This window comes from Podarcis filfolensis, assembly GCF_964270895.1.
Source record: "Podarcis filfolensis genome assembly, chromosome: 11".
Taxonomy (NCBI): Eukaryota; Metazoa; Chordata; class Lepidosauria; order Squamata; family Lacertidae; genus Podarcis; species Podarcis filfolensis.
The window spans coordinates 52,500,746-52,517,754 of record NC_139613.1 but is presented as its reverse complement, the minus strand read 5'-3'; the positions used below and the strand labels follow the sequence as shown (position 1 = coordinate 52,517,754).

Genomic DNA, 17,009 nt, shown 5'->3' with positions numbered 1-17,009 from the left:
TCAAGAGTGGTTTGTGCCCCACAGCAGTGCAGCCCTGGAGTCCAAGACATCTCTCCCAGCCGCCTCAGCCAGTCTGCCCAAGATGAGGATTTCGAAAGTTTTCATAAAAGTGAACATCCCTACTTTAGTTGTACAATGTGTTTCAAGTTTCCAGAAATAAGAACATAGTTTTCAGCTGCTACTGTTTGCTAGAATTAGACAATCGAGAAGCATCTGAAGCATGTACAAAACCAGGTCGAACATATGTTGGAAAAAGAAGGGACCTTTTATCATATGTGGTGGTAATGTAGTGAATTTTTTTTAAAAAATGGGAAATGATATATAATGTATTGAAGAAAATGTTTAAAATGACATTTGTAAAAAAAAAAACAGAAGCATTTTTGTTAGGGATTGTAGGACAAGACCTGCCAAGGAAAACAAAGAACTTATTCATGTATGCTACAACAGCGGCAAGAGTCTTGATAGCACAAGGATGGAAGAATGAGGAAAACCCGACAAAGGAACACTGGCAAGAAAAATGGATGAACTATGCAGAATTGGCTAAACTGACATACAAACTGCGAGAGAAGGACAACTGTGAGTTCAAAGAATGGGAACTTTTTACAAAGTATTTTAAAAGACAACAAAATGAATTGGACTCCTTGGCAGGTTTTGAATAAACATACACAAATTTAGTGATTGATAACATGGTAGATAGATAATATAAGGATTGAAATCATTTTATAATATACAGAGAATAATATGTGCTGAGAAATCAGAGAGAGGAGCTGAGGGAAGTCTCAGGGGGAGGGTTTGATGGGGAATGAGGGGAAAATAATGAATACGATATGTTTTGATATATTGTTATGTTGAAATTGTTAATACAGTGGTACCTCGGGTTAAGTACTTACTTCGTTCCAGAGGTCCGTTCTTAAACTGAAACTGTTCTTAACCTGAAGCACCACTTTAGCTAATAGGGCCTCCTGCTGCCACTGTGCCACCGCTGCACGATTTCTGTTCTCATCCTGAAGCAAAGTTCTTAACCTGAAGCACTATTTCTGGGTTAGCAGAGTCTGTAACCTGAAGCGTATGTAACTTGAAGCGTATGTAACCCGAGGTACCACTGTAATTTTTTTAAAGAGAGAGAGAGAGAGAGAGAGAGAGAGAGAGAGAGAGAAGTATCTGAAGCAGTCCTACCACAGTGAAAATGTTAAACCGACTTAAACACCTGTGGAAACAGTGATGTCTTCTATGAGAAAAGTAATTCCAAGCCCACGAAAAAAGAACAGAGAAGGTTGGTACCTTCCCTACTGCCTGCAGATGGCAGGGGAAAACCAGACTGAGATTGTATATTAATTCCCTGCAAGAGTAGCAGTGAGTAAAACTAGCATCTGCCTTTCTCTTTAAACCATGAAGAATTAGGATCTGGAAGCAACATGGCCTGTGCCATACATTTTTTATCTATATCAAAGAGCCAAAGACACAACTGAAGCAAGAGAGCAGGCTTGGTTTAAGGGGATGTTCTCATAAGTTTGCAAGCACAGTCACACACACTGCCCGGTTCAAGACTGTGGAAATTTGACATGTTCTTCATAATTCATCAGGAGACACTGGAACATGGGAAATTGCCACTGGGCAAGAGATTTTGGTTATAGTATACAGCTTTTATCATGGGGAAAGTTATGGAAAGAGGATTCAAAGTTTACAAGCTGGTGTTCGTGGAAAGAAAACGATATGAAAATGATCTACTGCTGATATTTGACACCCAGTAAAATTGTGAAAATGTATAGAAGCAGCTCAAATGTTTGCTACAAATGTAAAAGGAAAGAGGGTACTTTTTATCATATGTGGTGGACATGTGGGGAGGTAAACGTTTTCTGGGAAATGATATATAATGAGCTGAAAAAAATGTTTAAGGTAACTTTTGTTAAAAAACCAGGAAGATCCAGTATTCCTAAAAGGCTGGAATAATTTTTAACATATTTGAGAGACCACTGTAAACAGTTGAAGTCATTGGCAGGAATACAAGGACACTTGTAAAGTAACATGACCTTTGGAAAGCATTATTATATAATGGATAGATTACATTAAAATATGCAGGAATAAACTATAGAAACGGAATCCATGGAGGGAGAGAAGGAGGTGCAAAGGTTCGAAAGAACCGTTTTTTTCTTATTTTTGGAAATGTTACATTTGTTGTGTATCAATTTTATGTAAAACCAATAAAACTTTATATAAAAAGTAAAATAAAAAAGGAACTTGGGAAATTGCCAAACCATTTATCTCTCTCATGGGATTTACCTGTTCAAACATTGCTGAATTTGCGTGGGGCAGAATCATGTGGAAGCAGCAATTGGGCCAGCCGAAGAATGTAAGATTTGCTGCATGGGCCCCACCGCACCCTAGTCTATGTGGCAAAACATCTCTGAAAAGAATTAAGATGATTTACAAGGCAACTAAGGACTCTTAAGAATCGCTTGGGTCTCTTTGAAGCTGCAGCATTGCACCCATTTGATCACTAGAGCAAAACTAGCTGCTTGGCTCCTGATGTAATTAGAAAATACTGGGCCTCGCGAGATTATGTATTTTCCCCCAAGAGTGGGTAGTTTCAATAGCTGACAACATATTTTGAACAAAGCATCCAGAGAAGAAAGGTCTAATGCACTTTAATATCTGTCTTCAGTCCCTCAGCTTGAGTAGTCAATAAATCAGGAGTGATTCAATGGTTTTTAAAGGTCACACATGATTTAGGAGAGAAAAACCTGTATATAAATTGGGGTGTAGACTTCTACCATGCAGAGGCCTCTAAAATGTTACCCATGCAAATTTATAGGTCATTTAACAATATTTATCTCTATTATGGAGGAGATTAGAATACCAAGGAAGTCTTAGTTTCATGCTACTATACTCTCATGTTTACTTGAACCTTGCTCGTTTGTAGGATCTGATTATACATTATCATAAAAGTTTTCTTTCCTGCTGACTAGTAAGTGTTTTAGTGCTGCAATTTAATACATACCTTAAAATAAATAAAAATACTTTATTCAGGAGTCATAAAAGCATCTTATGCTTACCTAAATGAAGTTTATGTAGAACAAATATTGCCAAAACATGAGGGATTTTTTCATATTTTCTCTTCATACATTTTGTTACATTTGCTCTCCGAATTTGCAAAAAAAAAAAAAAGTATTTATTTCTGAGATGCTCCCAACTAGCCTTGTTTTCCAGTTAGGATTTTTCATGATAACTCTAAATAGACTGCGGCAAGCTATAATTGTAGGTTAGGAGGGACCACTGAGCAATTTCAAAACTCTACAAATACTCAAATGCATAGTATGTTCATCAACGGAGAAATTCGAGAACCGAGGTACACCACTGTATATTTGTCAAATGAACCAAATACTTATATTCAACCTATGTATTTCAACGCCACAAGTTGCATCCTGAATTGTTTCCAACATCTCCTCTTTATTTCAAACTACAGAAGCACTGATATTTTGTATCAATCTGTTTGTAGCAATTACCACAGACTATTTGTAAGCTGCTCCGCGATCCTCAGACGAAGGATGATGTAGAAATTTAATAAATAATTATAGTTGCTACAGCATAACACTTTGGGTCACAAATTATAGTATTTGTTATAGATGTTGCTTCCTCCTGAAAATTTTATGAATTAGGTTACCTAGATGATAGCATCCTCATGCAGAACTTTAAGATGGAACCTCAAGAAAACCGATATGAACAACAGGCTGCTGAAATCATCTGATGTCCAACACTGTTTAGTATTTCTGAGAAATGTATCATAGAATCACAGAACTGTACAGCTAGAAGGAACCTGAGGGTCATCTAGTATCCATTTTACACAATTGTGTTTTCTTCCCCCAAGCCCTGGCACACTGTGTGAGTGTCTGGAGGCGGTTGGAGGATGGATGGCGGCTAACAGATTGAGGTTGAATCCTGACAAGACAGAAGTACTGTTTTGGGGGGATGGGGCGGGCAGGTATGAAGGACTCCCTGGTCCTGAATGGGGACACTGTGCCCCTGAAGGACCAGGTGCGCAGCCTGGGAGTCCTTTTGGACTCATAGCTATCCACGGAGGCACAGGTCAATTCTGTGTCCAGGACAGCTGTTTACCAGCTCCATCTGGTACACAGGCTGAGACCCTACCTGCCCGCAGACTGAGTGGTGTATGCTTTGGTTATCTCCTGCTTGGACTACTGCAATGCACTCTACGTGGGGCTATCTTTGAAGGTGACCCAGAAACTGCAACTAAACTAGAATGTGGCAGCTAGAGCGGCTGCAGGGACAGTATAACACCAGTCCTGAAAGACCTACATTGGCTCCCAGTATGTTTCCAAGCACAATTCAAAGTGTTGGTGCTGACCTTTAAAGCCCTAAACGGCCTTGGCCCAGTATACCTAGAGGATCATCTCCATCCCATTGTTCAGCCTGGACACAGGTCCAGCTCTAAGGACCTTCTGGCGGTTCCCTCACTGCAAGAAGTGAGGTTACAGGGAACCAGGCAGAGGGCCTTCTCAGTAGTGGCGCCCGCCCTGTAGAACTTCAGATGTGAAGAAGATAAATAACTACCTGACTTTTAGAAGACATCTGAAGGCAACCCTGTTTAGGGAAGTGTTTAATGTTTGATTGGGTTTTTAATATTCTGTTGGAAGCCACCCAGAGTGGCTGGGGAAACCCAGCCGGATGGGTGGGGTATAAATAGTACATTCATTCATTCATTCATTCATTCATTTATTTTTCATTATTATTATTATTATTATTGTTGTTGTTATTATTATATTTTCCCCTCCTTTCCCAGGCCGAGTGTGCCTTGGATACAACAGCTGTTGCACCAGCATGACTGTGGTGTGTTATTTTCACAGAATGTGAATGTAGGATTGCTGTGTTAGAAACATTAAAAGAAGTAATAGATCAATAAAAAGTTACGATTTTTTTAAAAAAAACCACTCTATCTTGAACGTAGAGAGAAAAATATGGTCCCTAAAGATTATAAATTCAATTTTACATTATTTATTATTTATACAGTGAAAGCAGACACAGCAAGGATCAATGTGTTCAGTTTAATATGGACATGGGAAAGTTTTCCTGCTCTCGGGCAACAGGTGTGTCACATTCGTGGGGGTTGCTCAATTCATTTCAAAGCAGAAAATATTCAACATATGCAGTCCGCCCATGTAAAGAGCTTTTCTTTTCACCAATATGAATTGGGTAGCCCCTTCATGTGAACTTTCATGCGCACACCAAAGCTCTTTCTGAGTTCTGAAACATGACAACAGGAGATCGTATCAAGACATAGCTGTCAAGCGTCCCTTATTTGTAGGGACAGTTCGTTATCCCAACACCATGTCCCACTGCTGTCCCTTATTGATGATGTCCCTTAAATTTCCCAGGTTTCAAAGGAAGCAGCTCCTCTCCCTCCCTCCCTGCTGGCCAGGGAGGAAGGAGGCTCCAACTGTGTTGCTTGGCTGCATTGCTCACCCAATAAGGAGTCTAAGAATGACTGGGGGGGTGGAGTTTGCATGCTTTGTGCCAATCAAATCGGCCGTGTCGCCTGGGGACTCGCCTTTGCTCAGCGCTTCCCAGTGGAGAGGTGAGGGTGGTTTTCCTTGCTGCATCCCCTTTGCTGGGTTGCTGCGCTGTGGGAACCACCGCTTGAGGCTTTGTTTGGCTGCTGACTGGGCTTTCTGCCTTTGGCTCGGAGGGGCTCAGAAGTTGAACATACCTGTGCCCAGAAAAACCCTTATTTTGGCGGCTGATCCCTTATTTTCGAGGCTGCTGGTCCCTTATTTTCAAATCTGTAAGTTGACAGCTATGTATCAAGCCCTTTGGGATGTATTCCAGGGATGGGCACAGGCCCCGCAATTTGCCTCGTATCTGTGCTTTTAAAAAAATCCAATCTCTTTTTGCATCTCTCAGCACACGGTGGTCCTGCTAACAGTCACCCCCATGCAAACAGCTGTAGTTCGTTTTGTAAAATCCAAGAGACATAACTGTACAGTTTACATTAAGTGTCATGTACAGTTTGACCCCCGACTTGTGATATGCATAGACTTGGTCTCTAAATTCCTTAGGGCAAGGACCTATGTACTTACATTTTTTTCTACAAAGCATCATTTAAACTGATACTTTTAAAAAAAATCCACAATCATTATTTGTGAATATAACTCATAATTCCTACTTTAAAGGACTGTAGGAAGGTAGCTTTATTATATTTTCTGTATCAAGTTCTTCAGTTGAAAGGAGAATTGGAATACAACCTACAGGCCGACTGATTTGAGATCTCCTGTGTGCAAGACTTTTAAAAGAGATAAAATAGAGAGATTTTACTTGACACTTATTAAATCAGTCTGCTAAAGTAATAATGAGATATCTGGAGGTCCCAGGACATCCTTGCTCTTTGTCTTCAATTAAAATTGGCTCTTGGGATTTGCTCTGATTTTAGAAGTGTTAAAGAGTCTGTTTGTTCTTCCTTCTCTTCCTCAGATGTTTTAAGATCCAGCTTTTAAAAGGCATGGAAATATATTTTGAAGCTGTTGCATGCAGAGTCCTAGTAATCTTACTACAAATAAAACATTTCATGGTTAGCAAATCAGTTTTGAGAATCATTATTTATAAGCTTACATGGAATTTATATATAGAACTTGTAGTTAGAGTGGATTGAGGCTGTAGCCCTTAACTGTGGAGTAATTGCGAATGAATACAGTGTGACTTTTGTTGTTGTTGTTGTTTAGTCGTTTGGACGTGTCCAACTCTTCGTGACCCCATGGACCAGAGCACGCCAGGCACTCCTGTCTTCCACTGCCTCCTGCAGTTTGGTCAAACTCATGCTGGTAGCTTCAAGAACAATGTCCAACCATCTCATCCTCTGTCGTCCCCTTCTCCTTGTGCCCTCCATCTTTCCCAGCATCAGGGTCTTTTCCAGGGAGTCTTCTCTTCTCATGAGGTGGCCAAAGTATTGGAGCCTCAGCTTCAGGATCTGTCCTTCCAGTGAGCACTCAGGGATGATTTCAGAGTAAATGCATATAGGGTTGCACTGTCAGGTATGGACAGGAATGCATGCAACAGAACGAGGGACCTTAAAGAACTGAAGTGCTCAGCTAAGGCAATATCAGCTTACAAAAGTTCCAGACAAAAATTGTATCTTATAGAGGAAGGCAATAGCCATTATGATAAGGAAGAAAATATAAAGGAAGGTGTGCAGCTTCTGTTGCTGCACTCCTGGATATTGCAAAAATAGAAGCATTTGATGCAGATAACAGCATGCCACTGTACCAGACCTAAAGGTTAAGCTATGTATATTCAGACATTTGAAAAGTTCTACGTTCCAAAGAAATGAAAAACATTTATGTGATGGAGTCTCCACAAGCAGATGCAGAGGGAAGGAGAATCACTTGAAGGTGGCGCTGTGGTCTAAACCTCTTGGACTTGCCGATTGGAAGGTTGACGGTTCGAATCCCCGCAATGGGGTGAGCTCACATTGCTCTGTCCCAGGTCCTGCCAACCTAGCCGTTTGAAAGCATGCCAGTGCAAGTAGATAAATAGGCACTGTTGCGGCAGGAAGGTAAACAGCATTTCTGTGCGCTCTGATTTCTGTCACGGTGTCCCATTGCGCCAGAAGCAGTTTAGTCATGCTGGCCACATGACCCAGAAAGTTGTCTGTGGACAGATGCCGGCTCCCTTGGCCTGAAAAGCTAGATGAGCGCCGCAACCCATAGTCACCTTTGACTGGACTTAACCATCCAGGGGTTCTTTACCTTTTGACCTTTACACATAGAACAACTGGCAGTGAACAGACTCCATCGTAACATATCAGAACATGATTGGTGTTAGAGCTTTATGCGATAAAAATGTATTCAACACTACTTGGCAAAGTAAAATACAGTGGTACCTTGGGTTACAGACGCTTCAGGTTACAGACACTTCAGGTTACAGACTCCGCTAACCCAGAAATAGTACCTCAGGTTAAGAACTTTGCTTCAGGATGAGAACAGAAATTGTGCGGCGGCAGTGCAGCAGCAGTGGGAGACCCAATTAGCTAAAGTGGTACCTCAGGTTAAGAACAGTTTCAGGTTAAGAATGGATCTCCAGAATGAATTAAGTTCTTAACCCGGCATACCACTGTCCAACATATAAAAGCAATTTAAAACCCTAAAAAAACAACAACTAATAATTCAAAATACTTTGGAACCTTGGTTGTCAAATACTTCGGAAGCCGAACAATTCGGAACCCAAACACCAACAATCTGGAAGTGAATGCTTCCATTTTCAAATGTGCCTCTTTTCTCCATTTTTCAAAAGGAATTTGCCTACTGGCAATTGCGCCTCGGTTGTCAAACATTTCGGAAGTCAAACGGCCTTCTAGAATGGATTACGTTCGACAACTGAGGTTCCACTGTAGATTAAATGTTCACCCACCAGTATACTCATAAGGACAGGCTCCACCCAGCCCATTAAAATATCAGCATCACCATAGGAGGCAACAGTAATTAGCCTGTGTAAATCAAAGCTTAGCCTGACACTTAAAGATTGACAAGGACGGTGCCAGGCACATCTCCCTAAGGAGAGTATTCCACACGTTTGTGTTTATGCATGTGTGGAGAGGGTATATTCCCATCTTCTGCACAGAGACATATGTATAATGACTATAAAGCTGTCTTACTCCAGCTAGACTCTGATTATCGCATGCAGACAGGATATTGTCATTGGAAGTTTAAAAAAGCCCTGTTGTGCCCTGCACTTCTGTATCAAAGGTCCCACTAGACAGACAAACATTTTATCAATGACTTTGGAAAAATTGAGAGTACCATTTGTTCATGACAAAGCCTGGCCGATTCCTGTACCACACTCTGGTTTTCCTCCAAAAGAAGACCATTCTACTTATTTATAAAGTGGCAGACAAGATTTATTTATTTGTTATTTATACAGAGGGAAAACCACCTTTAGAAATGAGAGAGCAGAATAAATGGCATTTAAACTCAGCCAGAAGTCATGCTGAGCAAATACACGGTTTTAATTCATCCCCGTACACAATAGCTCACCAGTTACTGAAGCCAAGCTAACAAGTTCTTATTACCTATGAGTGCAACAGTATACTTGCCTAGCAATGCCCTCAGCCTACATCAAACCAGCATGTCACTGGAACAGGGTCCTGCCCATAGTATTAAGGATTTGCGGCACATCCATTTTGAAATGAACGAACAAATAATAGGATAGGCATGCTCCTGAGGTAAACACATGAACAAGATGTCATTGCTTCCAGATGCACTGAAGCAGCCTTCTGTCAAAGTAGATGCCATATTTTCAGTACAGGAAGTTGAAAATGAAGTTCATCCATCCCTTGGAACAGACCGTTAAGAGTGTCCGTCCATGCAAACCTATCTGATGGCTTGTGAGCAACCTCTAGGGTGTAGTAGGACCTCTCTCAGAGCTAGTCCTATAATTTGGCAGATTGGGGTGGCTGCAGCAGATGCCGGGGAACAGAGCTGTGTGTGCTAAGGCTGGCCTTCACTTCCTAAACTAGCCTGTAGTGGAGAACACAGGTATGTAAAGGTAAAGGACCCCTGGATGGTTAAGTCCAGTCAAAGGTGACTATTGGGTTGCGGCGCTCATCTTGCTTTTCAGGCCGAGGGAGGTGGCGTTTTTCCACAGACAGCTTTCCGGGTCATGTGGCCAGCAGGACTAAACCACTTCTGGCGCAATGGAACACCACGACGGAAACCAGAGCACACAGAAACGCCATCCCACTGTCAGTGTAGAAGTACTGTCAGACCAGTTGACCTGAGCAAATGGAATGGGGAGCAATTTTGTCCTTCGACTCAGGCAGAAAAATAATAATATTGGGCTGGCCCTTGCCTTACTGGTTTGGAGACACCATCCCAATACTTTTTCTTTAAATAATAATAATAAAGTTTCTGTGTAACCTGTGTCTAACACAATATGAATAAGAAACTGGGTGATGAAGGGGGAGAGAAGCTTTAAGGTATATTAGCAATCGCTAGGTATTATGGACAACACAGTGGTGCTTTTTTAATAAAAGTTCCCATTTCTGGCTCTTCATTTCCATGTAATTTCTAGTAGTATTATGTGGCATCATTACATAGTGTATTTCCCCAGGCCCAGGTCCAAGTCACTGTCTGCCACTCACTGAGGTGGGAAAACTCATGGAAAGATGGCATCCTGTCACTTGGTGAATTACAGGGCCACTGGGCTGCCAGTTTTGGCTGCAGCTCCTTATCAACCATAATGCATTCATTTTGTGTTCATCAGCTCCAGCGAAACTCTCTGCAGAGCAATATTTGATAGGAACAACACAAAGGCATTGAGTGGAAGTAGCAGACAAAGAGACTGGGCATCTGTTTACTTTGCCATTTTAAAAATCACACAGGGCTTTAGTGCCTTTAGTCAGCTGAGGAGAAAAACACTGATATGATTACTGTTGTCTATGCATGACTGAAAGCAATGGCATATTTCAGATGTGAACAAAGCATTGGAATGTTACTTTCTTGCTTCAATTTCACAAACTATCTATGGTTCATAAAATGTCAAATATACCCAAAGACGGAACACTTAAAAAAAAAAAGTCAAGGTCACATTACCTGCGAGTAGTAGCTGCAGGGAATTTTCTCTGGACATTTGTCCTACAGAAACATCTTTGGAGCCTAGCAGCTCATTTTACATATATAAGGAGGCAAAGAAAGACCTTTTAAGAGCCCTTATGATATTTCAGGGGGGAAACCTTCTGAAATTAATAAGGGAAATATGAGTAAGATCAGAGTAGCATACAAGAAAATCCTTAAGAATAAAAAAAGCAAGTTTTGTGAGATGTCAGTGGCAAGAACTAGGGCTGGCAGTGTCTGAACAAAGGGAGGATAAATTCTGGGACCCGGTGGCTTGGGGCATGAATGAAACAAAAGCAACACTAGATGCCACTATACTGGCACAACATTGAGTGAAGTACTATATAGAACTATTTGGAGAATAGGCAGGGCAGCTATCGGATGCTGAGGTGACCATTGACTGGTCAAAACCTCCAGAATGGCAAGCAGGTTCACCTACAGAAATAAGATCTCTCATAGAAAGCCCCAAGTGAGGATACAATGCAACTGGAGCTCTTTAAGGTACATATGGACTGGTGGGAATCCATCTTGGCTAGGCTCTTCACACATACAAATAATACAACACAAATGCCAGAAGGTTGGAAATTAAATATCATCATGCCAATTCACAAGAAAGGGGATACCGCCTGCCTCCCCACCAAAAATGACTGTCCTATTCGTTTTCTGGATGTTCCTTCCAAACTCTCTGCTAGGCACCTGCTTACAAAATTAAGAGATTGGCTCTGTGAAAATAACATTTTACATGAGGAACAAACTTTTTTTTTTATTACGGAGATCAGAAGATCTGACTTTTCACCCAAAGGAACAACTGCAAAATGTCCTCAGTTGTAGAACACAGATCACACAGCTGTTCAGTGGGGTTGGGGGGGGGCGGCTAGTTATGGCTGGTATAGATTACGCTAAACCAGGGGTAGCAAACTTTTTCAGCAGTGGGCCGGTCCACTGTCCCTCAGACCTTGTGGGGGGCTGGACTATATTTTGAAGAAAAAGAAAAGAAAAAAGAAGGAATTCTTGTGCCCCACAAATAACCCAGAGATGCATTTTAAATAAAAGGGCACATTCTACTCATGTAAAAACTCACTAATTCCCAGACCGTCCACAGGCTGGATTTAGAAGGTGATTGGGCCAGATCCGGCCCCCGTGCCTTAGTTTGCCCACCCATGCTCTAGACATTGCCTTCTCTATGGTCCCTCTCCCCTCTCTAGGAGTCAACTCTTTTTAGCAAGTCACTTCCTGGACAGCATAAAGTGAAACAGCAGCGGCTAGGTGCTGCTAAATAATCCAGATCAAGAATCATCCAAGGTAGAGGTAATCTGAAATGTTTCATATAGCAAAGGTCTGGGTATGGAAACATGTGTGTTCAGTGACTAATCTATCCCCAAAGTCACATGGAACAATTTAAAGCTGCCGCCACATGTTGACAGCAGTGTATCCACTAGCCGAGTGGGAACAACCCATGGTCCAACACTAAAGTACGGTATATCTCAATTTGTTTCAAAGGGAAAGACACAGTGACTAAGATCCAGAAATCCACTCCAACTAGAGCTGACTTTTGCCCATTCCCAGGGTCCTTCTGGGGACAGCAGGGGGAGGGGAAATTGTCAAAAGTCACCTGCCCTATTTCACCAGTGTGAAGGATCCTTCAAGTGGATCAAAAGCTTTTTCATGGATGGAAGAATCCTTTATATGTTCAGTTTGAATGTATGTGTAAATAAATTCACGTATCATGAAGGCACTACAATCTTCAGTGACCTTCATTTCAAGGAAACCAAACCCAGAGGTAAGTGCTGGAAACTGTGGAGTCTCTCATGCCTTGAAGACTTACTTCCCAAACCTTTATTAGGTATTACAAATATAGGCTATCATAAAACATATATTTTGTTGCACAGATGTACCCGATATCTGATTAAAGCCTCCTTACCAGACTTGTATAGTCAATCAAGATAACTTGGGTGAAAAAAACTTCCTCCCGTGTAGTTTGATCGTCAATATGAACAATTTCTCCCCATTTAAGTAATAATAACCCTAAAGCATAATTCTAAAAATGTAATTGCAAAATGTTTTTAAACCATAAGCTGCTTAAATAATGTCCTTTATTTAACTATATAAACACATGCCATTACAGCTGTACCAAAACAAATTAACACACAGCAGCAGCAGCTTCCACTCATTATATGAAATTATTCTTGATTAACCAAAAGACTTAAACCACTCGGAAAAGCCTGCTTCTTACATGGTAACCTGCCCAGTACAAAAAGCTCTATGAGTGGCAGATCATTTGTCTAATGCCTTTTCTCAAATTTATATTGATTTCTCTGTTTTTAATTGAATCAGCTTCAGCGGGAATCTGCAAGTGTGTGTCAGAGCCAGCAGGATGCAAAAAACGCTACAAGTTCTTTTGAATAACAAAGCTCATTCAAAAAAAAACAAAACAAAACAAAATTTCTTTGGGAAATACAGAACTTAAGGTTTTCGCCTTATGATTATGAATAGTGGCATACTTGGAGTCACAACAGTTTGTTAGAGTTCTCCTTTTCTCTCCTCAGATCCTCCGAGAGAATAAAAATCAGCTGCAACTAACAAAGAGATCAGAATGCCTCTATCTGTCTTAGCTCATTCAGGCATGCTAAACTACCATGGTAGTCCCTGTGAGGAATGCAAAGAAGAAACTAGACACTGATTGACATCAAAAGTTATTCAACAGTAAGTCATTTCCACGGATGCGCAGTATGCTTTTAAAAAATAAAAATACAAAAGAGAAACGGTTCTCTATTCCCTCTTAAAAATAAACTCAATTTCTTTCTTTCTTTCTCTTTTATAAGCATTTTCAGTGGTGCTGAAAATGTCTTCACTTTCTTACAATTTTGGGGCAACCCCCCATTTTGGGGGGAAGTATGACTACTCATAGCATTGCCCTCTCTTCTTGGTCTCCTTGCCCACAATGATTCTATTATGTACCCATATCTGATTAGTTGTGCAGGACAACAGTAGCAAACTTGGGTGCCTTTCAGATTTTTCGGACAACATTTCTCCTCTCTTCTGACCATTGACAATGCTGGCTCAGGTTGATGGGAATTCTTTGACCAGCAATAGATGCAGAGCATCAGGTCACCTTCCCCTGGAAGGTATTATCCTACTCACTACTTATTGATGAGCTGGAGTCACCCATGTGACCAATCTAGGAAGGAGAAAGAAGTTAGGCACCAGAAGGAAAGAAATGTGTAAAAAGCAGCAGCAAAGTCTCCAGGGCCAGATGAACTGCATCCAAGAGTATTAAAAGAACTGGCAGATGTGATCTCAGAACCACTGACAGTCATCTTTGAGAATTCCTGGAGAACAGGCGAAGTCCCGGCAGACTGGAGGAGGGCAAATGTTGTCCCTATTTTCAAAAAGGGGAAAAGAGAGGACCCAAATAATTACTGCCCAGTCAGTCTGACATCAATACCAGGGAAGATTCTGGAGCAGATCATTAAGCAAACAGTCTGTGAGCACCTAGAAAGGAATGCTGTGATCACCAATAGTCAGCATGGATTTCTGAAAAATAAGTCATGTCAGACGAACCTGATCTCGTTTTTTGACAGAATTACAAGCCTTGTAGATGAAGGGAACGCAGTGGATGTAGCCTACCTTGATTTCAGCAAGGCATTTGACAAGCTGCCCCATGATGTTCTTGTAAAGAAGCTGGTAAAATGCGGTCTTGACTATGCTACCACTCAGTGGATTTGTAACTGGCTGACTGACCGAACCCAAAGGGTGCTCATCAATGGTTCCTCTTCATCCTGGAGAAGAGTGACTAGTGGGGTGCCACAGGGTTCTGTCTTGGGCCCGGTCTTATTCAACATCTTTATCAACGACTTGGATGATGGACTCAAGGGCATCCTGATCAAATTTGCAGATGACACCAAACTGGGAGGGGTGGCTAACACCCCAGAGGACAGGATCACACTTCAAAACGACCTTGACAGATTAGAGAACTGGGCCAAAACAAACAAGATGAATTTTAACAGGGAGAAATGTAAAGTATTGCACTTGGGCAAAAAAAATGAGAGGTACAAATACAAGATGGGTGACACCTGGCTTGAGAGCAGTACATGTGAAAAGGATCTAGGAGTCTTGGTTGACCACAAACTTGACATGAGCCAACAGTGTGACGCGGCAGCTAAAAAAGCCAATGCGATTCTGGGCTGCATCAATAGGAGTATAGCATCTAGATCAAGGGAAGTAATAGTGCCACTGTATTCTGCTCTGGTCAGACCTCACCTGGAGTACTGTGTCCAGTTCTGGGCACCACAGTTCAAGAAGGACACTGACAAACTGGAACGTGTCCAGAGGAGGGCAACCAAAATGGTCAAAGGCCTGGAAACGATGCCTTATGAGGAACGGCTAAGGGAGCTGGGCATGTTTAGCCTGGAGAAGAGGAGGTTAAGGGGTGATATGATAGCCATGTTCAAATATATAAAAGGATGTCACATAGAGGAGGGAGAAAGGTTGTTTTCTGCTGCTCCAGAGAAGCGGACATGGAGCAATGTATCCAAACTACAAGAAAGAAGATTCCACCTAAACATTAGGAAGAACTTCCTGACAGTAAGAGCTGTTAGACAGTGGAATTTGCTGCCAAGGAGTGTGGTGGAGTCTCCTTCTTTGGAGGTCTTTAAGCAGAGGCTTGACAACAGTATGTCAGGAGTGCTCTGATGGTGTTTCCTGCTTGGCAGGGGGTTGGACTCCATGGCCCTTGTGGTCTCTTCCAACTCTATGATTCTATGATTCTATGATTCTATGAAATAATGGAAATTATGACTGCCTCTCTAAAAGGAAGATAGGAGAAATATTTATACCCCTTGTTGTAATCATCATTTTCAAGTTAAGCCTTAGAAGTGAAGGATATTTGGTACAGTCCTTATCCTTATGTTGACTTAAAATACACTAATGGCCAAAATTGTGGAAACCTTTTGGAAAAAGTGTATTTCCGAGGCTCATAATACCCCTCTTTTTTTTTGAGTAATACCATAAAATTATATATCAATGAAAAGATAATTTAATGAAGAATAGAATGCAAAAAGTAAATGATGAAACCTCAGAAATACACTTGCCCCAAAATGTTTCCTCAATATTGGCTACTAGCGTATTGTCACAACTGGAAATTTCAGGTGTGAAGAGCAACAGTCAGGTACAGAAACAGAACTTAGAGACCAAATAAGTCTAAAGGACAAGGTCATGGGGCATCCTAAGTTATACACAATACTGTCACAGTCCCATGCTGAGCAACAGTGGGCGAGCTCAGGGAAGTGAGAGGCCAGCCAACCAACAGAGTCTATGGGGTGCACTTACCTGTAGGCAGAGTCCGGATCCAAAGTCAGGTCCAGTCCTAGGATCAGGCAACAGTGAATCATGCGGTCAGAAACTCCAGGGGTCATGGAATCTGATGATCAAAGGTCGAGAGGATCAAGAAACAGCAATACTGGGCCAGGAACAACACGTGCTGTTTCCAGCATCTGACTGAAGCCAGCTGGTTCTCATCAGTGCCTTCTCTTCAGAGTCCTTGAAGGCACTGATCAGCTGCAGGTGGAGCCCCTCTGCCTTCTTCCCCTTCAGGCTGCTGACTCCTGGCTCATGACAAGTACTCTTTATGACATCATGTGCTGACCATTGAAATCACAATTGCTTGAGTGGGTCAGAGAGGTGTGCATAGGATTACATGCAATGGAGTTTTCCTGCCTTCTCCTTCCCACTGTGGACCGCTGTGTCACCTCAAAAGCTAACATTGAGGTTCCACACACCACAAATGGGGAACCAGGAACTCTGGCAGAAGGGTCCATGCAGCTTATTCCTTCTGTCACTGACAGCTGGGCCAAACTCGGCTAAATCAAAAATCAAAGCACCATGCCTTGCCAATATCCCTTTATCCGTTTGTCTTTGACTATGTCATTTCCCTCGGGCCTCTTTGATCCTCATCGGGTGCTGAAACCCAATCTAACCCTTCCTCTCTGGGTTCTGTTTTTCATGTCCTTTGGTGTGGGATGTGGGGCTACAGCTGGCAGGAGACTGAAATCAGCTGAAATCCCATACCTGTTTGTGTAAGCAAAGGTACCTTGCCAGCACACCAGGAAGAAGAATCAAGGCAACCAGATGTGGATAAATAGGTTCTCTTTATTAAATATGACAACTTGAGGATCTGCAAAACAAATGAACTAGTCAGATTCAACCAATGTAACCAAATCAATTTAAGTTTGGGCAGGTGTTCATTGATATATGGGGGTAATTTCTATTCTCAGCACCTGGACAAGTTAACAGCCTCACCCTGTGTGCATGCAGCAAGGTTTCCTGAGATTTCTCTCTCCCTGCTGCATGGACCTTGGATGTTAAAGCCCAGCAGGCACACTGTGGCGCCATTGA

At 41.8% G+C, this 17,009-nt stretch overlaps 1 long non-coding RNA gene across 1 annotated transcript; it reads right to left on the bottom strand.

The window, feature by feature from the left end:
* Positions 1-6,175: 6,175 nt before the first annotated feature.
* On the bottom strand, positions 6,176-16,209 carry LOC310745105. The gene is made up of 2 exons (XR_014539939.1): positions 15,945-16,209; positions 6,176-6,559 (listed from the first exon to the last, which is right to left on the bottom strand). It is a non-coding gene; the product is annotated as an uncharacterized lncRNA (long non-coding RNA).
* Between the last annotated feature and the right edge of the window lie 800 nt (positions 16,210-17,009).